The sequence below is a fragment of the Macrobrachium nipponense genome, chromosome 2 (genome assembly GCF_015104395.2).
Source record: "Macrobrachium nipponense isolate FS-2020 chromosome 2, ASM1510439v2, whole genome shotgun sequence".
NCBI lineage: Eukaryota > Metazoa > Arthropoda > Malacostraca > Decapoda > Palaemonidae > Macrobrachium > Macrobrachium nipponense.
In genome coordinates, this window is record NC_087201.1 from 159,263,582 (window position 1) to 159,284,450 (window position 20,869).

The following is a 20,869-nucleotide window of genomic DNA, read 5'->3' on the forward strand; positions in this document are numbered from 1 at the left end:
ACTCAAATGTCAACATGCTAACTAATATCCTATATACATAACAACGCATGTGGGTTCACTTTCATTTCACTGCCTATCATGGTTGCCATGGTTACAACCGTTTCAATGCCTGAGTTACTATGCTTACCTAAAAACCCCCCAGATTGACCAATGTTTCGTCAACCAACATTTCGAAATTGAAAAATCATGTCGGCCAACGTTCTCATAGCAACGAACGCGGCCTTGCATGCAAATATGTCCACGTTTCATAATTTGCGTTCACCTTCCTATTTTATTTCTGTGCCTGAAAAGAATTTATGCTCAAAAGATATTTTTTTCAAGTCTCTCAAAACTTCTAAGCCCGTCATCGCCACGATAATCGAGGCTCAAGTTAACCACAGTTTCCATGTCCAGATGTTTTACAAGCTTGGTCAATATTTCGATGCCTCAGAAATTTCATAACAACATCCCGTTTTCTATTGACTTATTTCAGTGCTGCCCAGGAAACCGTCAGTGTACAGAGCTTTTTCGAACTCTCGAGGAAGGCGAAACTAAAGAGGTAAGAGATAAGGACAAGATCATGATGTCATATTTCAAATAAAGTAATCTCGTTTTTTGTGACTTCTCCACACTGAATGTTGAGGTTGGAAATAACCACAAATAAGGGCATGGTTACAGTACTGTCATGTATATATGTATGTATGTATAATATATATAATATAAGAAATATGCAATTTTTTTACGTATACCGATTCATTTTCTGCGAAATGAGTAAAATAAACTATACGGATTATCATTTCTCAAAGAAGTTAAAATAACTATACGGCAACCATGTGTTATTTTTTTTTTTTTATTCTCTACAAAGTGTTTACGAGATCACGAAAATAAGATTACTTTTCAGAGATATAATGTCATAACGAAATGGCGCCCTTCTCTTTTACCTTCGTTCTCTCTCTCTCTCTCTCTCTCTCTCTCTCTCTCTCTCTCTCTCTCTCTCTACGCAAAATTTTAAAAAGCCATAACTAAGTTCAACAGCGCAACCTTCCCTTCGAGGCCTATGAAAACAGAAAGGTAAACAGGATAAATTCTCTCTACTTGTGTGTGTAAGGTTACTGCACTTGATTACTTCTCAGAGAGAGAGAGAGAGAGAGAGAGAGAGAGAAATTAACGAAATGATCTTACGGAGGCAAGGTGTTAGTTGTCTATACGGAGGCAGTGTGTGTATACACAGATAGATAGATATATATATATATATATATATATATATATATATATATATATATATAATATATATAGTGATAGAGAGAGAGAGAGAGAGAGAGAGAGAGAGAGAGAGAGAGAGAGAGAGACCCAACTTGAGAATAAAAACGAAAGTATCCTCCTCGCACGCCTCATCAGGAGGCTTCAAAAGACGCTCATCAAGCAAGACGTCTCAAAGAAGCAAATCGATCGTGAGAAGTCTCTCTCTCTCTCTCTCTCTCTCTCTCTCTCATCTCTCTCTCTCATCTTCTCTCTTCTCTCTTTAAGACACTAACGGAGGGACGATTACACTACTCAACTTTAAATCAACACACGTTTTTGGCCAATAAAACAAAAGTCTTGTGGCCAAAGGAGGTACGCTAATAGGTGTCACTAAAATCACGCAGTTACCATTAAACGATTTGCCTCGTATTGTAATAATTGACGTAATTATATATTTATTTATTAGTGACTTAATTATTTTTCTTTTTTTAATGATCAATCTTCTCTTAACTGCATTTTCTATTACCCTCTACTGATCCTTTCAAATGAAGGCCATATTCTTTGGGAGACTGGATTTCGAGTCAATGGGCCCCCTGGTGGGCTTGTTCCTTAAGAATATGGTTCAAATTTTGTTGTATAATAATAATAATAATAATAATAATAATAATAATAATAATAATAATAATAATTCATAATTATGATAATAATATTGGAAGGACACCCTCTTTCAAACAATACCCCTGACATTGACTCCTCCTGATGAATCATAACGGCGCAATACTCGCCAATTGTAATGGCAGAGAAAAAGCAGTTATTGGAATAATAATAATAATAATAATAATAATAATAATAATAATAATAATAATAATACAAATAACGGGAAAACAGCATTCACGACTCCATATTTACTCGGTTTTCACCGATATCTTTCAAAAGACACAGCCTACCGCAAGTTTAAAATATATAGTTGAGACCAATATAGCAAATGAGCGCCTGATTCCCATCCTGCATTTAAAATTCCTAAGATACAACTAATTTCTAAAATTAGAAAGCAGTACCGACACTAACAAGCAATAATTTCCACATCGTCAAATTAAGCACCACATAGAAGCAGATGCTCCAATGCAGTGCCTAAGTAAGTAACTACAGAAGAAGAAATCCAAAGAGAAATCATTCTCAGATGACTTTAAGAGTAAGCTGACGATTATATACATTAATGTTCACATTCCCTTCTTTATACTCAATATTATAACAATAAGAAACTTATGCCTATGCAGTTATAGTAGAATCACATCAATCGTGCATCTGATGTCTAGGCCAGTCTCTTACGACGCTCCTGATTGGTTGTTGATAAGCTAGTCACAGGGCTGGAAACTCTCGGCCTCTCTCCCTCAGGAGAAGTGGAACACACATCCTGCCTATGTGAACTCTCGAGAGAGAGACCGAGAGTTTCCAGCCTTGTGACTGGCTTATCAGCAGCCAATCAGGAGCGTCGTAAGGGACTGGCCTAGACATCAGGTGCACGGGTGATGTGAATCTATCATAGTAAATATAAATTATATATATATGAATAATCAGTTGAAATTTCAGAAGACAGCGACTTGGCCGACGCTCCGATCACGAAGCGATGCAATATGCAACAGTTGTCCCATTCTCGTGGCGGGAGTTCCTCGTGATCACATGGTTTATATTCATCTACACCTTCCACGACAGTTCTTTCACCAACACAGTGGAAAAGATGCATAGAACACTCAGTATTTTCACTCGCAAATGGAATTTAGATGAATATTTCAGTGACAGGCAAATTCCAAGCAATAACACCTCCTTACCCAAGAACATTTACCTTTCTAACAATTTGCTGAATAATCTTTTGCTTTATGAAAACACCACTTAAAACACAACATCAACGGAGAAGCTTAAAACTTGCATTTGGCGAGATCAAAAACACTCAATATATATATTTATATATTTATATATGTATACTAATCTATATCGCTATCTTGATATATTATATTGACGTGGAGAGAGACAGGCAGTAGGGAATGTCTTCTTTTTTTCCACGGGATTCCCAACTTTTTATTTTTTCCAAGCAAAAAAAAAAAAACACCTTCACACAAACGAATACAAACTTTTTTTTATTTTTTTTGTCCGCTTTCGAGATCCGAGCGCCTTAAAGCGTCGTCACTGCCAAACCACCAAAAGAAGGTCCTCTTTCTCTTCTTATTTATTTATTGCTTTTTTAATGGCGATTCTTTTTGCTTCGCCTATCTGTTTCCTTTGATGTCAGGTCAATAGTTCGATGATAAGAGCACCACCAAGCCACCGCACTGGCTCTTTTGTATATAGTCTTTATCTTCTTATGATTTCTTTTTCCTTTTTATTTTCTTTGTTTTTTTTACCACAACAAACCACACCAAAACTCGCTGTCAAAAAATAACTTTCGACAAGACTCTCTCTCTCTCTCTCTCTCTCTCTCTCTCTCTCTCTCTCTCTCTCTCTCTCTCTCTCTCTATGTCGAGCTCTCGCTCTGCTACCAAATCGACGTGAAGGATCTCTCGACTCTCAGTTCCATCGATAACTCTTTCTCTTCTTCTTTTCCTCCGTCGTGTTCGGCCTTTGAAAAGAAAATATATATATCTCTCTCTCTCTCTCTCTCTCTCTCCCTCTCTCTCTCTCTCTCTCTCTCTCTCTCACTAGTGTGATATAAGCTGGCTATCAGTGTTCCATCACAGTCTCTCCACTAAAACGTACAACAATTATTCTGGTGTCCAGAGCAGCAAACAACTGAAAATCTAACTTGATGGAAAACAAAATTAAATCAAGGCTGTCGCTCAAATTGCTTCACCTTTGAAAACCTCCCTTTGCAACAAGCGTCTATGGGGGACAAAAATCTACCCGGAAACGAGGGAGACGAGAAAACTTGAATTCACGATAACAATTTGAGTACTGACTGAATGTCAACCATCAACTGTGATTTCAACAAACACCCTTTTTCCCGTAACGAGGATTAAGAAATTTTAACACGAATCACAATCAATTTGAATCACTGTAAATGGAGTTAAAATCTGTACCGTAAACCTCTATCTATTTACAAACAAATTGAAGTCAAGAACATTTGTCGTCTTCGGCAGTAGTTTTGAGAAGTTCTACGAGTAACTAAGAGGTAGTCATTACAACAACGGAGAGTACTACTCCCTAACGTTTCCCTGCGTTCAGAGACTTATACTCTTTCGTGCCAAGTTAAAACAACCGACAAAGTAGGACACGAAAAATAGAGGGGGAAAGTAAAAACGGTGCGAATCGCCACCAGTGACGGACGCAGGGACAATCCACCACAACGAACACGTACACACGACCAACCACAAATCTCACATACACACGCACAAACGCACACGCAATATAAAGTGCGACCCGCACGAGACAACAAAGGGGTACCAGGCGACAACAGCTCACCCAGCACTCTTCTTCTTCTTCTTCTTCTTCTTCTCCTCGTCTATCGATTTTTATTTCCTAAGGAAATCGACTGCGAAAACAGTAGTACAAACCCCGAAAACCAAACACAGGCACGCAGGAACAACACGGCCACATCGTCAGCCAGATCGAAAATAGACCACTAACACACTCACACAGACACAGACACACACGCACACACACACACACAAAACCAGCAGCAAGCGCTCAGCTTGCAAAGAGCCAGCAAGCGAACTAGAGCGGGAGCAACAAGTCTTCCCAACGTCGGAGCCGCTGATGCAGCTTCCAGTCCTTCTCTCTCTCTCTCTCTCTCTCTCTCTCTCTCTCTCTCTCTCTCTCTCTCTCTTGTTAGGTAACTTATTTTCCTTTCATCAATAACGTCGTTTTTTTTTCCACGTGCTCCGTCTTCTACGCCGCTTCTTATACCTCCTCTGCTGTTCCTCCTTTTGTTTTTTGAAACGTTTTTTTTTTTAAACGAACATTTAAAAAACACCTGGTTTTCCTCCTCTAGCGGTCACCATCACGATAGCAACAACAGCAACAGCATCTTGGGTCGAAGGAATTCCTCGCGATGTTATCGTGGCTCAAATGTCCAACTCTTGACCCAAAAAATCAGGGACAGGTCATTCCATAAAGCTAAAATTAGAAAACGCATGCACACACAGAGACCCTGATTTGTTTTCGGTTCTACTCGTTTTTTGTTTTTGCTTTTTGTTTTTTTCCTTTTAATCGAATGATCTATTCATTCTTTTCCATTCGAATCTGATCCAAGGTTAACAAGGACAACTAAATATACTCTACGTTTTCTACTTCTGAAATTTTGAATGGGAAGCTAACTGTCCTTTGACTCAAAGGACGACACTTCACTACACTTTTTTTTTATTTTAAGAAGTGAGGCACTATTTGCAGCTGCACCAATTCATGATTGAGGGGGGGAAACAACCAACAATGGACTTCGAGGCATCCGTGAGGCTTCTAATAATTTCCTACTGCTCCCTCGTCCGGCTTCTTTCTTCGGTTCCAGGAGAGAAAAAAATAACCACACACGAAGTACACACTTAGATATACAGGCCACGTAAGAGATATATATATTCATATATCAACTTTATCAACTAACTATTCATAGACTATATTTATAATATATATATATTCATATATAATTTATATATTATCTCTATTGAAAAAATGTCTTCTTTTAAAATATTATCTGCTAGAATTTTTCTTCTTAACTGGGCAGACAAATATATATATGTAATATATTCTATAGATATACTTCTTCTATCTTTCAATTTTTCACTGAACAGAATCTCGGTCAGGACTACGCGCACATCATCTTCCCTTCACTGTCAATAAGCACTATACCGATCTCCGAGGGTGACGAAATAATTGATGCGAATGGTGTACCAAAACAATACTCGCTGTCAGCAAACAAACAAACACAGACAGACAGACAGACGGCGGGCGCTGTTTCGAGAAAGAGAGAGAGAGTGCGAGCCAGCAGCGGCAGCTATCCCTCGACAATCTTTACTTCGGATTGCCGTGGTTGTGTAGATATATCCCTCTCTCCCTCTCTCTCTCTCTCTCTCTCTCGGGTCTCCGTGGAAATGAACGAGGAGCAATTTCGGTAACAGAAGAGGGCTACTACGAAAGGCCGCAATGATCTTTAAGGGAATGACTTGAAGAAGTCGACGACGGTGACGACGACGAAGTTGTCTGCACGAGTGACACTCCGATAACTATGTACAAGGGGCACTGCCTCTCACTCCTCTCTCTCTCTCTCCCTCCAACAATCTCGAGTCAAGAACAATGATAATGAGAGTAACGGGAGACTTTATGGCTGTTGATATGTTTCCTTTTACACACGTCTGTCTCTCTATGTATCTATATTTCCATCTATATCTCACTTTCCTTCCTTCCCTCTTTCTTTCTAGTATTTCTCTTTCCTTCTTTCTCTCCACAACCGAATCACGAGGAGAGATAACAACAACAAGAACAACAGTGCCAACCGGTGCTGGAGCCAAAGAGTGCCATGAACATCATAGCAATGTGGACGAGAACGAGGAACTCACTGGAGCAGTCGTAGTGGTCGTAGTGGGAGATGTAGCAGTAATAGTGGTAGTAGTAGTAGTGGTATTGGTGGTCGTGGTCGTAGTAGTAACAGCAGCAGCAGCAGCAGTCGTAGTAAAAGCAGCAGCAGTGATAACAGTGTCAGTTTTGGTAACAATAACGGCTGTTGTTGCTCTCGGACGACCCCAGGGGGGGAGGACCACGGGGAGGAGGAGGAGGAGGAGGAGGAGAAGAAGGAGGAGGAAGCTAACACTTGAGCGGTGTTGTTGTTGTTGTTGCTGTTTTGGTGGTGGAGGTTGTGTTGTTGTTGTTGTTGTTGCTGAGGATGATGACGATGTGACTGTGAGGCTGCCCCACCATCCTGCTGCTGCCCTAGCACCCCTGCCCATGGTCAGCTGCAGCAGCAGCAGCGACAGCAGGATGACGAACTGAGCCCGAGACGACGAGTACGACGATGACGACGACGACGACGAGAGATGCGACAATGCCCATCGTAGTAGTAGTATGAGTAGTAGTGGCACAACAACGACGCGAGAGAGAGAGGCCGTGCGTCAGCTGCCCGATGGGGATGGCGGAGGCGGCACAGCAGCAGCAGCAGCAGCAGCAGCGGCGGCGGCGGTGGTGGTGGTGGTGTGGTGGTGGCAGTGTGACGGCGCGTGGCGAAGTGCGGGCTCCTGACGTTGCCCACTCCACTCCTGACCTGCAGGCGCAGGTGGGGGGGGGGTGGGGTGGGGGTGGGGGTGGAGGAGGAGGAGGAGGAGGAGGATGAGAGAGAGAGAAGGAGGAGGAGGCAACCAAGGGAGGAGGACCAGCAGCGCTCTCTCTCTCTCTCTCTCTCTTCTTCCTCTCTCTCTCTCTCCCCGGCGAAAGAGGAGAGATAACTTGGGGTCGGTTGGTGTGCCGAGAGAGAGAGAGAGAGAGAGAGCGAGAGAGAGAGAGAGAGACTCTGCTTGGTGCTGACGACAACGACCACGACGACGTCGAACGGGAAGGGAAAACTGAAGGTGGTAGCAAAGGCAGGAGGAAATAACAAAATGAAGAGGACCATTGAACATCATTTTCTCTTTTCATATCAACTATATATATATATATATATATATATATATATTATATATATATATATATATATACACAATTCATTTTCTCTACATTTGGATTGTTAAAAAAAATAAAAAAATAAAAATGCAAGAGTCGGCGAGTGTGTACGCAAAAGGGGAACTCCAACCACAAGCCTCTCTGATTCACCCTCAGCCTTTAAGTCCCCTTTCCCCAACCTCCCCTAACCCCCCTCCCCCTAACCCCTTTAAAAGACCCGATGCAGTACCTTCGAAAGGGGGTGGGGGGTGGGAAACTATTCTTAACTTACACAATGACCAGGAAACTGACACACAGCAAGAGGAGACGAACCCATAAAGCTGATTTTTTTTTTTTTTATTTATTATTATTATTTTTTTTTAAGCACAATGAAGACAGTTTACGCCGCGAATAATAAACACTGACGCGATAACCCGAGACGTCTCCGAATCAAGGAAAACTGAAATGAAATGAAAACGGACGGGAAAATCAAGAACGAAAAATGGCAGACCTTCTCAAGGATGATCATCATTATATGTAAAAGAGCATCCAAATTCACAAATGAAACTAGTTAACCTATTGCACAGAACCACGATGCTCAAGATTATAAGGAAGTCTGAATTGCTGTGCACATAAAGATATCAAACAGAGAGAGAGAGAGAGAGAAAGGGAAGAGAGAAGGAGAGAGAGAGAGAGAGAGACGTGATTTTCGAGGAAACAATGGATCCCGAGAGTGTCAAAACAGAACCTAGCTGAAATCTCCATACCCGACTACTGAATATTCATACCAAATCTTGAGAAAAAGGGCATAAAATGTTCTCTCTGAACCCGCCCCCCCCCCCCCCTGGGAATATGACGTGGGAGGAGGAGGAGGAGGAGGAGGAGAGGCGAAGCTTCTAAAACCATAATCGCGGAGATCAAGTGCTACGGAACAATGATGGTGGGAGAGAGAGAGAGAGAGAGAGAGAGAGAGAGAGAGAGAGAGAGAGAGAGAGAAGAGAAGAGAGAGAGAGGGGTGCGCGGGGGGGGGGGCATAAGCGAGATCGGGACTTTCAAATCCATTTCCAATTAAAGTTCTCCGCCGAGTAAAACCCCTTTTCCCTTAATAGTAAACATTTCGTCGTCGCCGGTGTGTGTGTGTGTGTGTGTGTGTGTGTGTATAGAAACGCGACTGGTGTGATAAATTAAAATAGCTATGCCGTTAAGAAGAGAGCTTGAAGAAAATTATTATTATTAATATTATTATGATTATTATTATTATTATTATTATTATTATTAACCTGTTATTACAAAGAAACTCTACAAAGCAAACTCAACGGCATCCAGGCGGTCGTTCTGTTGAATAAAGTTTATTATTATCATCATTATTATTGTTATTACTATTATTATTATCATGTTAAAAAGTAGTAGTAGAATTCACTATGAAAAAACAAAACCCTCGAGATGAGAAAGGTTTCTGCATCGCATGATGGAAAAAAAGAGAGAGAGAGAGAGAGAGAGAGGAGAAGAAGAGGAAGAAGAAGAAGAAGAAGAATCAAGGAAAACGTTCAAAATATAACTGAATCTATGTTCAAACCACAACACCGCTGAGCGGTACGTGACCAAATTTGATAAAAATAACGGCAAATGTTTGACTGAGTTAGACTGCAAGTAAGTCTGACACACACATAGGATTCAGTATGCCCAGACACACACACACACACACACACAAACCTTTGCATGGATTGATGGATGGCTGATAAATCATGACAGAGCAGACACTGCACTGGGGCTGAGGTAGCCTTCTACTCAGCAATAATAATTGAATTAAAACGTTCATAAAAAAAAAATGTGTCAGAACAACAAAAACATACTATCTGCATCCATCTTCATAGAAACATTGAAACATCGATAAGAAGTTTGAATAGAGATTCACTGATAAGTATAAGATTGAAATTATCAACCAAACAAAAACTTCTTTCAGTTTTCTTCTGAAGATTGAAAAAGAAACCCACAAAATCACTGTGTAAAACGTGTTTACTTATAAGTGTTGAGCAAAATAAAATGTAAATACTTATAAGTAAACACGTTATACACAGTGATTATGTGGGTTTCTTTTTCATTTAAAACATCTTTAGCCAAAAAAAAAAAAATCTGTATCATTAGGTCTTATCTTCTATGAACAAAAGCCGACAGTTTTCCCATCTCTAATCGATCACTTCGCAAACCTGAAGATACAATCTAAATACTTTTTCCGGAAAACTCACGACACCGTTCGAGACGAAGTCAATCAGAAACTTTTAACTCGATTTCAATCCGGAAGTTCACAAAACCTCTGCCGTCCATTTTCCTACAGCCGACGGACATTTCCGCACGCCCGAGACGATAAGAAACCTCTCAGCAGTTCTCGGAAAAATACGTCTTCGTACGTCCATTTTGGACGAGTATTCGTTTTGTGTGTCTGACGTATATTATATATCTGCATCATTTCTGCGGGCCGATTACGTAATTCAAGTACAACTCCATTAAACTATTCAGCATGAGCGACGGACCCCGAAGGTGAAAACCCATTTGGAACTCTTTCCCCGTTGGAAAGGGGCACACTGTAGGCATTACTACTCAAGGGGGTTTGCGGCGTCCCTTCGGCCCCTAGCTGCGCCAAATATTTAGCATTTTACTTCACCTCCATTCCCTCCTTCTTATATCTCTCTAACTTCTTTTCTTCTTGGTACACCTGTAGGGTTTTCTCCCTTTCTACCTTTAATCACTTCATTAATTACGTTAGGTTTTCTAGATCTCATTACATAGCTTTTCAACTGGATCTTTTCACTGTCTTCACCGTTGAATGGCCGAATGTGCCCCAGTGCTAAGCATGCCAGCCTAAATTTCACAAATCAAATCCAATCATAAGTACATGAAAAAGACAATATACTTTAAGAATATGATTCCACACTCTAATATTCGAATTTACCAACATAACATCATCATCCAAACATCTGTGTTGCCTATTTGTAGCCTATCACTTTATCGCAAAAGCCTTACTTTTAATCAAATAAAGGCAGCTCACGCGTGAGAACAGCTGACAAGACAACCTCATATTACTGATGTGATTCAGAGACTGAATTTAGGTGGCAAAACTGTCCGCGCAGACGAGAGGTGTTCAATTGTTTGTTAAAGAAATGAGTATTTAAGTCTTTTCTCAATTACTATACTATATGCTAAAAGTTATTACAAAAGTAAAGGAAAATAGCGTTCGACATTAGAAGACGCTCACAAGAATAATAATGTTCACTCTGAAAGGAGAGACCGAAATATTTCCGTCACTCACGCACAAAACATGACAATTTTTTTCAACAGCTTTCTGAAGCGAGCACATGTACACCAGCTGTCATTCTAGAAAGAAATGCTCTAAAATACGCCTTCCTCATCCAAAACGTTATAAGATGAAATTGCAAATACTGGGCTTATTACCCCTAATGAAATTAAAGTTGTGAGCAACCTTGCAGTACAAAAACTATAGCTGCAGCTTCTCTGACTGCATAAAATCTAATTAAGTCTTGATGTCAACAGACCGAGGTTGCTATTGGCAGATGCACTGGAAGCCTTCGATGCAGAGCCTATCATTCTCACCTCTCGTATGTACGGGGCGTGAGTGAACTTCAGATCATGTTTCCCTTTATCTAGGTCACTGGGCCAAGTAACCAAATGCTCCCCTCCAGAAACCAATATGGTAAGCGGAGAACAAAAAATAATAAAAAGTAATAAGGGTGGACGGAATACGAATAATTTCGTATCTTCGCCGAACAATAATATAATCCCTCTTAGTTCAAAATACCTATAGCAAGGTGAATAAAAAAAATAATCAAATACAGTCGAAAGGGATGAAGTTATATAATACAAGAAACCAACTGGACAATATCATAAAGGTTCAGTTAATTTCCCTAATTCGTCAGAAAATGACTACGACAGTGAATACTCTTCTAGGTAAGTACGAAGACGCACGAAAGTCTGGCAGAGAGAATGTAGTTATTAATATACTTCAGCAAAATTTTAGTCGACTTATCCGATTTACTTGGTAACAGGCAACGGGATCATTTGGACGAACTTTGAATCACTCCCACAACGATTCCAGACGAATCAAATTTTGTTTGTCCAAACTTGCGCATGCGCCTGAAAAGACAACATCCCCGACACCGAAACGTTTCCCGCCGTAGTTTGACTATAATTTTGCAGGCCCCTTTGATGCACCACAAAGATGTGGACAGCAGAATTGTTAATGGCGGTCTCCTCCTTTTACGTTTCGGCTTTCGTTTCGTGACCGAGAGACCCCGCCGTTATTCCTGTGTCAGCCTAAATTGAAAAGCGTAAGCATGCCGCAGCCGATGACGCGTTTTTCTTGCGTCATCCAACTCTGGCGATGCCATTTTTGTTCCACGAGGCAGCATTCGCTTAGCAAGATCAAGTTGCGTCGTCACGCTTATTCTTATGAATCTCATTAGGTTGCAAAATTGCAAACTGATAGAAAAGTCAGAAAAGTGAAAAATTATGTGAAATAGCGGCAAAATATGAATAAAAATAGAATTTTAATAAAACAACGTGGTCTGCATCTCCTAGTTTCCATTTAGTTTTTCAAAATGAGACGAAAACAACCTGTCCTATGGTGGGGGTTGAAATGATTTCTAATCTAAAGTTATTATAGTAATACTAATCAAGTTTAGAAAGAAACTAAAGAATTATCTCTAGTTATTGCTTAAAGTTGTGCTTTAAAGAACTTGAATTTAATAGAGGCTGCCTTCCTTTTTTTTTTTTACACAATATACTAATGCAAAATAATATAAATGAATAAAAAACTAAGTACTAAGGATTCAATAGAGATAGGAATTCAGGACTTCCTCCTGAGAATAAAATTACATTATGACTTTTATGCTCAAAAACATCTTTTAAATTGGCCAACGGGAGCTTTAAGCACACCATTTAAATATATAAAACATCCCCAACCGAATTTACGTAAAGTTTACCAGCAGGTAAACAGCTCTGCTTCATCCTGAAATAGTTGAAATGTTGCACTATATTCTCATAAATACAAAAGGATCAATAGCAACATATACGGATATATATCGCCCGGTAACACAAGCCTATTTTTATTCATGTAAACGACGCTTGTTTTCCTACAACCAGATAAACATTTTGAGAAAGAACTGATCCCAAAACAAATGCGCTACTTCGATTTCATAATAAATCCGGAGGCCTGAGAGATCTTTGGGAAAAAGACTCTTCGATGGACAAAAAAAAAAGTTTCTCAATTTTTCACAGCCGTTCTCATTTTCGCTTCATAATATAATTTTTCCCCGTCAATCATCGGCCGCCATTAGAGATTTCTTTACCAAAATTTGCATGTGACCTCTTTTAACGTACAATTACCATTCACAATATAAGTGTGTCTTTAATGGTCAAACCTAATGCGTATGCTCTACGCTTGGAGAAACGAATCCACAGTTATGTTTTTGTTTGCTTGTTTGTATGTAGTTTTTACGTTGCATGGAACCAGTGGTTATTCAGCAATTTACAACGGCTTTACGTGTAGACTTCCGAACCAAGTCGAGAGTGAACTTCTATCACCAGAAATCCACGTCTCTCACCCCCCTCAATAGAATGCCAGAGAATCGAACTCGCAAGGCCAAGACCATACCGATCACGCCACTGAGGCGCTTCCAGTTATGTAACAGTACATTTATACTGTATATAAAAATAAAACCATACAGAGAGAATTCTCCTCTTTGAAATTGTACCGATTCTCGAAAGCTCTCTATACAGGTTTATTCTCAAATATATTTGTACAGCTGCATAACTGTGGATTTGGTTCTCCATTTTTGGATTCAAACTACGACTTTTTTTTTTTATTCTACGTTTATATCATTTTTTACACACTTCCCGTACACTCAGACATTAATACACTAACTACTATAGTAGATTCACATCAACCGTGTATTTGATGGCTAGGCCAGTCTTTTACGACGCTCCTGATTGGCTATTGATAAGCCAATCACAGGGCTGGAAACTCAGTCTCTCTCGAGAGAGAATTCACATAGGCAGGATGGATGTTCCACCTCTCCTGTGGGATACCTTTGAAAGACGTAGCCCTCAGGAGAGGTGGAACATAAATCCTACCCATGTGAACTCTTGAGAGTGACTGAGAGTTTACAGCCCTGTGATTGGCTTATCAACAGCCAATCAGGAGCGTCGTAGGGGACTGGCCTAGACATCAAGTGCGCGGTTAATGTGAATCTACTATACCTACTTCACAGCATTCATTTAAGATTCATTCAAAGATATAAATCCAGATAAAAAAAAAAAAAAAAAAAAAAAAAAAAAAAAAAAAAACAAAAAAAAAAAAAAAAAAAAAAAAAAAAAAAAAAAAAAAAAAAAAAAAAAAAAGAGGGGGTGTGGTGTGTGTGTGTGTGTGTGTGTGTGTTTTCCCTCTCACTTCTTCTTCAGCGCCCCAGTTATGGAACACGCAGATCAAAAGGCAAGGATGTGAGCTATGATGTTTTCTTGGAGAATATAAAAAAAATATAATATACCTGAAAGCAAAACGTTGTGCGAGGCCACTCTGAATAATGACCAACTGTCCCAAAAATGACCATCAGGAATTTTCTATTATCGGTATTATCAATGGTAAAAATAGTTTAATAATAGCTTTGGTGTATCAAGAGAAAAACTTTAATCTGATTATAAAGAAAAGTAGTAACAGGAACGTCAACCTATCTCTAATTCCTTTTGAAATCCCCTAATCATAATAAAGCTCACATATACCGGGATACACACACACACACAAAGGCAGAAAGCTATCACGACTGAAAGGAACTTAGAAAGACTGTGATCCGAAAAAAAACGCACAAAATAACTCTAGTTCCTGTTCTGGAAAAATAAAATAAAATAAATAAGAATTAATGGTAACACATAAGTCTGGCAGAGGGAAAACGAAAAAAAAAAAAATAAAAATAAAAGCCAAGGGTGTATCGACAGCTCGAGAGAGAGAGAGAAAATATATAGAAGTATTTACAAACAACAAGGAAGGAAAACCAACGGGAAGAATAGAGACAGGACTGGGGAGAAGTTAGTAGAAAAATTACATGTTTAACTTAGCACGAAAGGGGGAGGTAGCAACACTATGGGAGATAAATGCAAAATAGTTAAGAGGTGGAAATCCGTATCACTCTTCCCGTCTTCACTCGCTATCAAGAGTATTCGGATAAGAATCCTACACACTTATACACTTTTTATAATTGATGACGAAAGATAGCTCTCTCTCTGCTTAATCTACTTACAGACGCCTCTAGCTTCAGCCAAAGCCATTTACAAAATTTCCAGAAAAATCTGCTTCTCCCTCTCTCACCTAATGGGTTCAAGGTATTATAACTTCCCCTACTTATAAAGGATAAAAAAAAAATCTTTTAAGCTCTCGGGTTTCCCCGAATTAACAGACGGCTTGGCTATAGCTAGCCCCTCCCCCTAACTGTGATATACTTCATTACTTCCGAGAACAGTCCAAAGATCGTCGAGGAGTTTGGAAATGACATTATACAGCTGTCCCATTTTTTCCCCCAAACTTATATCTGCAGTTCCCTCAAGATCTAAAGAGACCCCCCTCAATCCCCAAACCACCCAAACTCAACCCCCCCCCCCCCCCCCCTTAAACACACACACACACACACACACCACACACACACTTTGGGGATCTCATCTCTTCTCACTAGCTCCTCTCCATCACTGACCTTGCACTCCCCCTCGTGTCCTGAGCATACATAAGCACCGGGTTTATCTTTATCCTTCTAAGTCACTTGACCTACGTAAAAGGAATCACAACATGAAGAAATAAAGTGAAATAAGAACACCAAATGACGAGACGACCATAGGGCATTATGGAAACAAACAGGTAAAGGCTAACGACACGGAGATATGAAGTAGCAAGCTGTGAAATATCACAAATTGCAAGTGAAGGCTAATTTTTCTTTTTCTTTTTAGTTAGATAACTTGTTTGATAGAATGAAGGGAATCGACTTGATCAATTAGAAGAAACATAAAGCCAACTTTGTCGTTATCGAACATAAGCATCAGGAAAATGTGGGGGAGGGGAGATATGATTACAACGAAAACAAAGATAACGAAAGAATGGACAACTGAGAAAAAAAAAAATGAGTTCCTCTACAACGACACTTGACAGGTCATCCAAGGGGGATTGCAACCCTCTGCAACTGCGATCTGCATAATTACCATTAATACTATAAGTTGTATCGTTTGAGTTTTATCTCGCACATTGCAATTAGATGTTTTCTGGAAGTACGCATCAGTGACAATACAAAAGAATAAACATATATTCCTCAATCCCAATCCACACGGGATAATCAATTAATATATATGCGTATATACTATATATATATATATATATATATATATATATATATACATATATATATATATAATATACATATATATATATATATATATGATACATACATATATATATATTTATATAATAAATAAAGATAAATTGCCAAGAAGGAAAAATAAACGAAGGAGTCTGCGAGATCTTTCGGCTTAAGAGCCCTTTACTGGAGCAGATTCCTGACAAAAATACGTTCCTAACTTTCGTGATTCTGTTATACATACATATATATATATATATATATATATATATATATATATATATATATATATATACATATATAACATACTATATATACATATATATACTATACATACATATATATATACATATATATATATATATATATATATATATATATATATATATATATATACTTAAAACAATTTCGTAAAAACAGCTTCCTTCTTTTCATGGAATCCTGCTGACAAACGGCCACACAGACCCTAATGAAAAACCACCTCTCGCTAGGAGGAGAAAGTTTGTATACTTTTTTTTTTTTCAAGTTCGGTTTGTGAATGCAACTGAATATATAACAGTGTATTAGGCAACTGAATATTATAACCAGTGATCTAGGCGGAGGGCCACAGAAAGAAGAGAGAGGGAGGGGGAGGAGAGGACTGAGAGCGGGAAGGGGGAGGGAGGGAGGAGAGAGGGAGGAGGGGGAGAGGAGGGGGAGGAAGGGGGGAGAGGGGGAGAGAGAAGAGCGGGAACGGGGGAGACGAGGAGAGAGAGGAGAGAGGATGGAGAAGAGTGAGGAGTGGGGGCGAGTGGAAGGAAGAGAGAAGAAGAGGGAGAGGAGAGGAGGAGGGGAGGAGAGGGAGAGAGAGAGAGGGAAGAAGAGAGGGAGGAGACTTTTGGAGGAGTGGGGGAGAGAGGAGAGAGAGGAAGCCTGAGGGAGATTGAGGAGAAAAGGATGAGTGGGGAGGGGGGGAGCTGGGGGGACTCGGGACTAGAGAAGGGCGAGGGGAGGGGGAGTGAGAGAGGATGGGGAGGAGGCGAGGAGAGATGAGAGAGAGGGGAGGCGGAGGGGAGAGACCTGTTGTGGAGGGATGACGCGGGGAGGGTGGAGAGAGATAGAGAGAGAGAAGATCGAGAGATGAGTCGAGAGGAAAAGACGAGAGAGATGAGAGAGAAGAGAGAGAGCCATATTGCAGCAGTGGCAAAAATGGCAAATTTTTAACTGACTGTCTTAACTTCTACCAAAATCACCCGATCCTATGATATTCGAAGCCACTGCTGCCCAACACCAGGTGACCTGGAGTATAATTAGTCCAAACTTCCACGGCCACCAGGCAAACTTTACGTCCCACACTGGTCTTGCCGGATCTTCACTCCCAAAATATATTACCTAAAGCACGGAGAGTTTTTTTTTTTTCTTTTCCCCATTATGGAACCAATTTTCAGAATTGTCTCAAGTGCGTTGGGTACACTTAACGTGACTCTCGCCTACATAAAAAGGCGAGGTAGAACTTTTAAGAATAAAGTTTGCAATCTATCATTCTCCCTTTAGGTCATAATTTGAGCTGCAATTCGCTACTGTCATAGCCTGTCTATTCGTAGCGTCAATGCGCGACTTTGAAACATTAAACAAAAGTCATATACAATAAACTATCTCGTGGAATTCACTGAAGGCTGGACGAATATGGTCATAGCTATATCCACCTTTGAGAAATAAATATACACCAAAAATCTTCCAACTTTAAAATTTTTTTTATTTGTTTCCCATACTAGTCTCTCAGTGGACGAGTGGGTTGTGTACTCGCTTATCAATCTGCTAACCCGAGTTCGCTCCACACTGCCGCTAGTGCGGAACCAGAGGAATTTATTTATGGTGATTAGAAATTCAATTCTCGTTATAATGTGGTTCGGATCCCACATTAAGCTGTAGGTCCCGTTGCTAATTAACCCGTTGGTTCTTAGCCACGTAAATTATGATCTAATCCTTCTGGCCAGCCTCGGGAGAGCTGACAATCAGATATAATTTTATTTGCGTACCAAACAAACAATACTTGACCAAAAGTAGACAAAAGTGTAATCAGGGATTTCCGGAACGTAAATCATTTTGTATCACTCCATATTTATTCAACTCTAAAAATAAAAAAATTCCCATGCAAGGTTGCTGGGGATATTCAACCTCGCCAAAATGAGTGATTCGCGATGATAATTCCTTAAAAACACTAACTCACGAAATCATTATTATTTTATTTACTCATATATATAAGAGGGGATAACTACCGCATTATTCTACACTTCACTTGACTTGTAAGGAATTCCCAAACAGACATCGTCAATTACTAGAGACAAACGAACAAACAAAAATGAACTAAAGTCTTTCTCTCTCTCGACCCCCCGCTCTCCTTGTAACAGATGAATAACACCGTTCTAAAATGGAACCTTGATAAAGAGTTAACTCAGTCCCCCTCTCTGGGGAGCTTCGTTCTACAACCAAACGAGAGATGACTCGAATAAACAAATAAATGGAAGGAAAAAAAATGGTTCACAACGTCTCTACCATTCCCTGGAGAAGGCCTTTTTAAACCCAAACACTCTATGACCCCTGGGATAGGTTCTCATCCCCCCAGCTCCCCACCCCCACTCCCAACACCAAACCCCCGTGAGTATTCCCAACGCCACTGCGACCTTTTCTTCTCCCTACTTACCCCGGGGGCATTACCTCTCTTCACCGTGAAAGTCTGTTTCCACGTAATGTACTCCAGATGAGAGAGACCAGCCTCTTCTGAAAAGGACCATTCCTCCATCTCATCCGCCCCCAACCCCCTCACTCTACCCTCACTCCTCCAAATCCTACTTCTTGACTTGTAGGGTCATTTACAATCCCCTAGAATGCCAAGACGGCGACTGGAACACGCTCTTTCCTACGCGGACACAAAACATTTAAACAGGATGTGGAATATTTAGGCCATGTTCAACTTACGCTCGGTATGCCATAACATAATGAAGGATAAGTGTCTTATCATCATTCGATTTGGGATGGTATAGTACGTATACGCAGCGCTGCTCATTTTCTTCCAACATCTCTCTCTCTCTCTCTCTCTCTCTCTCTCTCTCTCTCTCTCTCTCTCTCTCTCTCTCTCGAGGTAAATTATAATGACAAGACTCCCATCCAGGATGGATCAGGTAGTTAACGGCAGTGGTCATATCAGAAGTACGTACCGTGTGTAATTTAATGATTCCTCTACTATAAGCTGGGATCCACTAAATTACAGCTTGACTTTCAACTCCACTATTGCATTTTGCATCTTTGCTAGCAATTACTGATAGTGTGTGGAGACAAAAATAAGAAATATATTATATATATCTATATATATATATATATACACACACACACACACACACACACACACACTTCCACACAGAATTCCCTGATGCTTACCGACTGTCCATCAATGCCGAAGTTTACCTTATAAATGGGTCAGATTTCGTCTCAATGAAAACATATTTGCCTTCATTTAACGATAACTGGTTTCCTCGCAGCTGTTTGGTAACCGGGATAAAATGGCTGTTCACTACATTCACAGCAATTCAGTATCCAATGCGATAAGCTACAAAGATGCACTCAATATAAAAAAAAATACTGCATAGTTTGGCAATGACTTTCCATGTAAGAACGTCACGTAATATATCATCAATTCTTGTCTCTCTCTCTCTCTCTCTGAACACATCTATTTGTCATAGCAAGTCTTGCTGCGACTTTGTTATATTGTTTCTTACATCTCTCCACAGAAGAAATAATGGATGGAAACTAGAGCTGAAGACATACGACACATCCCATTGTGAGAACTTCTCCACATACAAGATATGTGACACGTGGAATGAACTGCCACCAGAAGTTGTAAAAAGCAACACTGTGGAAGAGTTTAAAAGAAAGTTAAACAAAATCATTAGGGCACTATGAATGAACAGTAAAACCTGCTCCTAGAGATTAGTGAGCACACGACACACGATGTCTCCTCGGATGGACTAACAAGTCTTTGAGAGATCCTAATCCTTGTAACTCCTCCTCGTCCATTTATGAAGCCAAGGCCGCCAAGGTTGACATATATATATATATATATATATATAATTATATATATATATCTCTCTCTCTCTCTCTCTCTCTCTCTCTGACAATACAATAAATTTTCAGTGGGAATGCAAATACCCCATCATGCTCAAAACCAAAAACCCTCAATTATTCAAGATGGACAAGTTGCTAAGGACGACGTAGGACAGATTAGTGTAGTGATCTTGACTAACTTGCTGGTCTGGTGATGTAAGATGCCGCGTCTGGTGGCCATAAATATTGCTATATCTTTATGCATGATTATACTGTGGAAATGTTGGCTATTATCCAAACATTGCTGACCATGAAACTTTTTAAAAATAGCCATTTCATAGAAAATAAGTGTCGTTCATAATAAAACACAGCAATATTGAAAATGTGCATTTCTAAATCTAAATCTGAATACAATGGACAGAATACAATATTCCTTGGTTTTCCCAACTTGATCACTGTCCGGGGTCGCTATACTTTTTGTTTTGTATGTCATAATAACTTTTAAAACATGAGGAATTATATTAAACATAAAAAAAAACATTAAACTTAAT

The 20,869-nt window shown here is 39.8% G+C and overlaps 1 protein-coding gene across 9 annotated transcripts in view; it reads right to left on the reverse strand.

The window, feature by feature from the left end:
- Nucleotides 1–20,869, reverse strand: part of LOC135221077 (disks large homolog 5-like) — a 625,627-nt gene that overhangs the window by 319,371 nt on the left and 285,387 nt on the right. For 8 of the 9 annotated variants that reach the window (XR_010315871.1, XM_064258857.1, XM_064258856.1 and 5 more), the window contains exon 1: nt 3,065–7,421. The exons of the other annotated variant lie outside the window; for it this stretch is intronic. The gene's annotated coding sequence lies outside the window, so the exon portion shown is untranslated. Of the gene's footprint in view, nt 1–3,064; nt 7,422–20,869 lie in introns of those variants that run through there. 9 annotated transcript variants of the gene reach the window in all.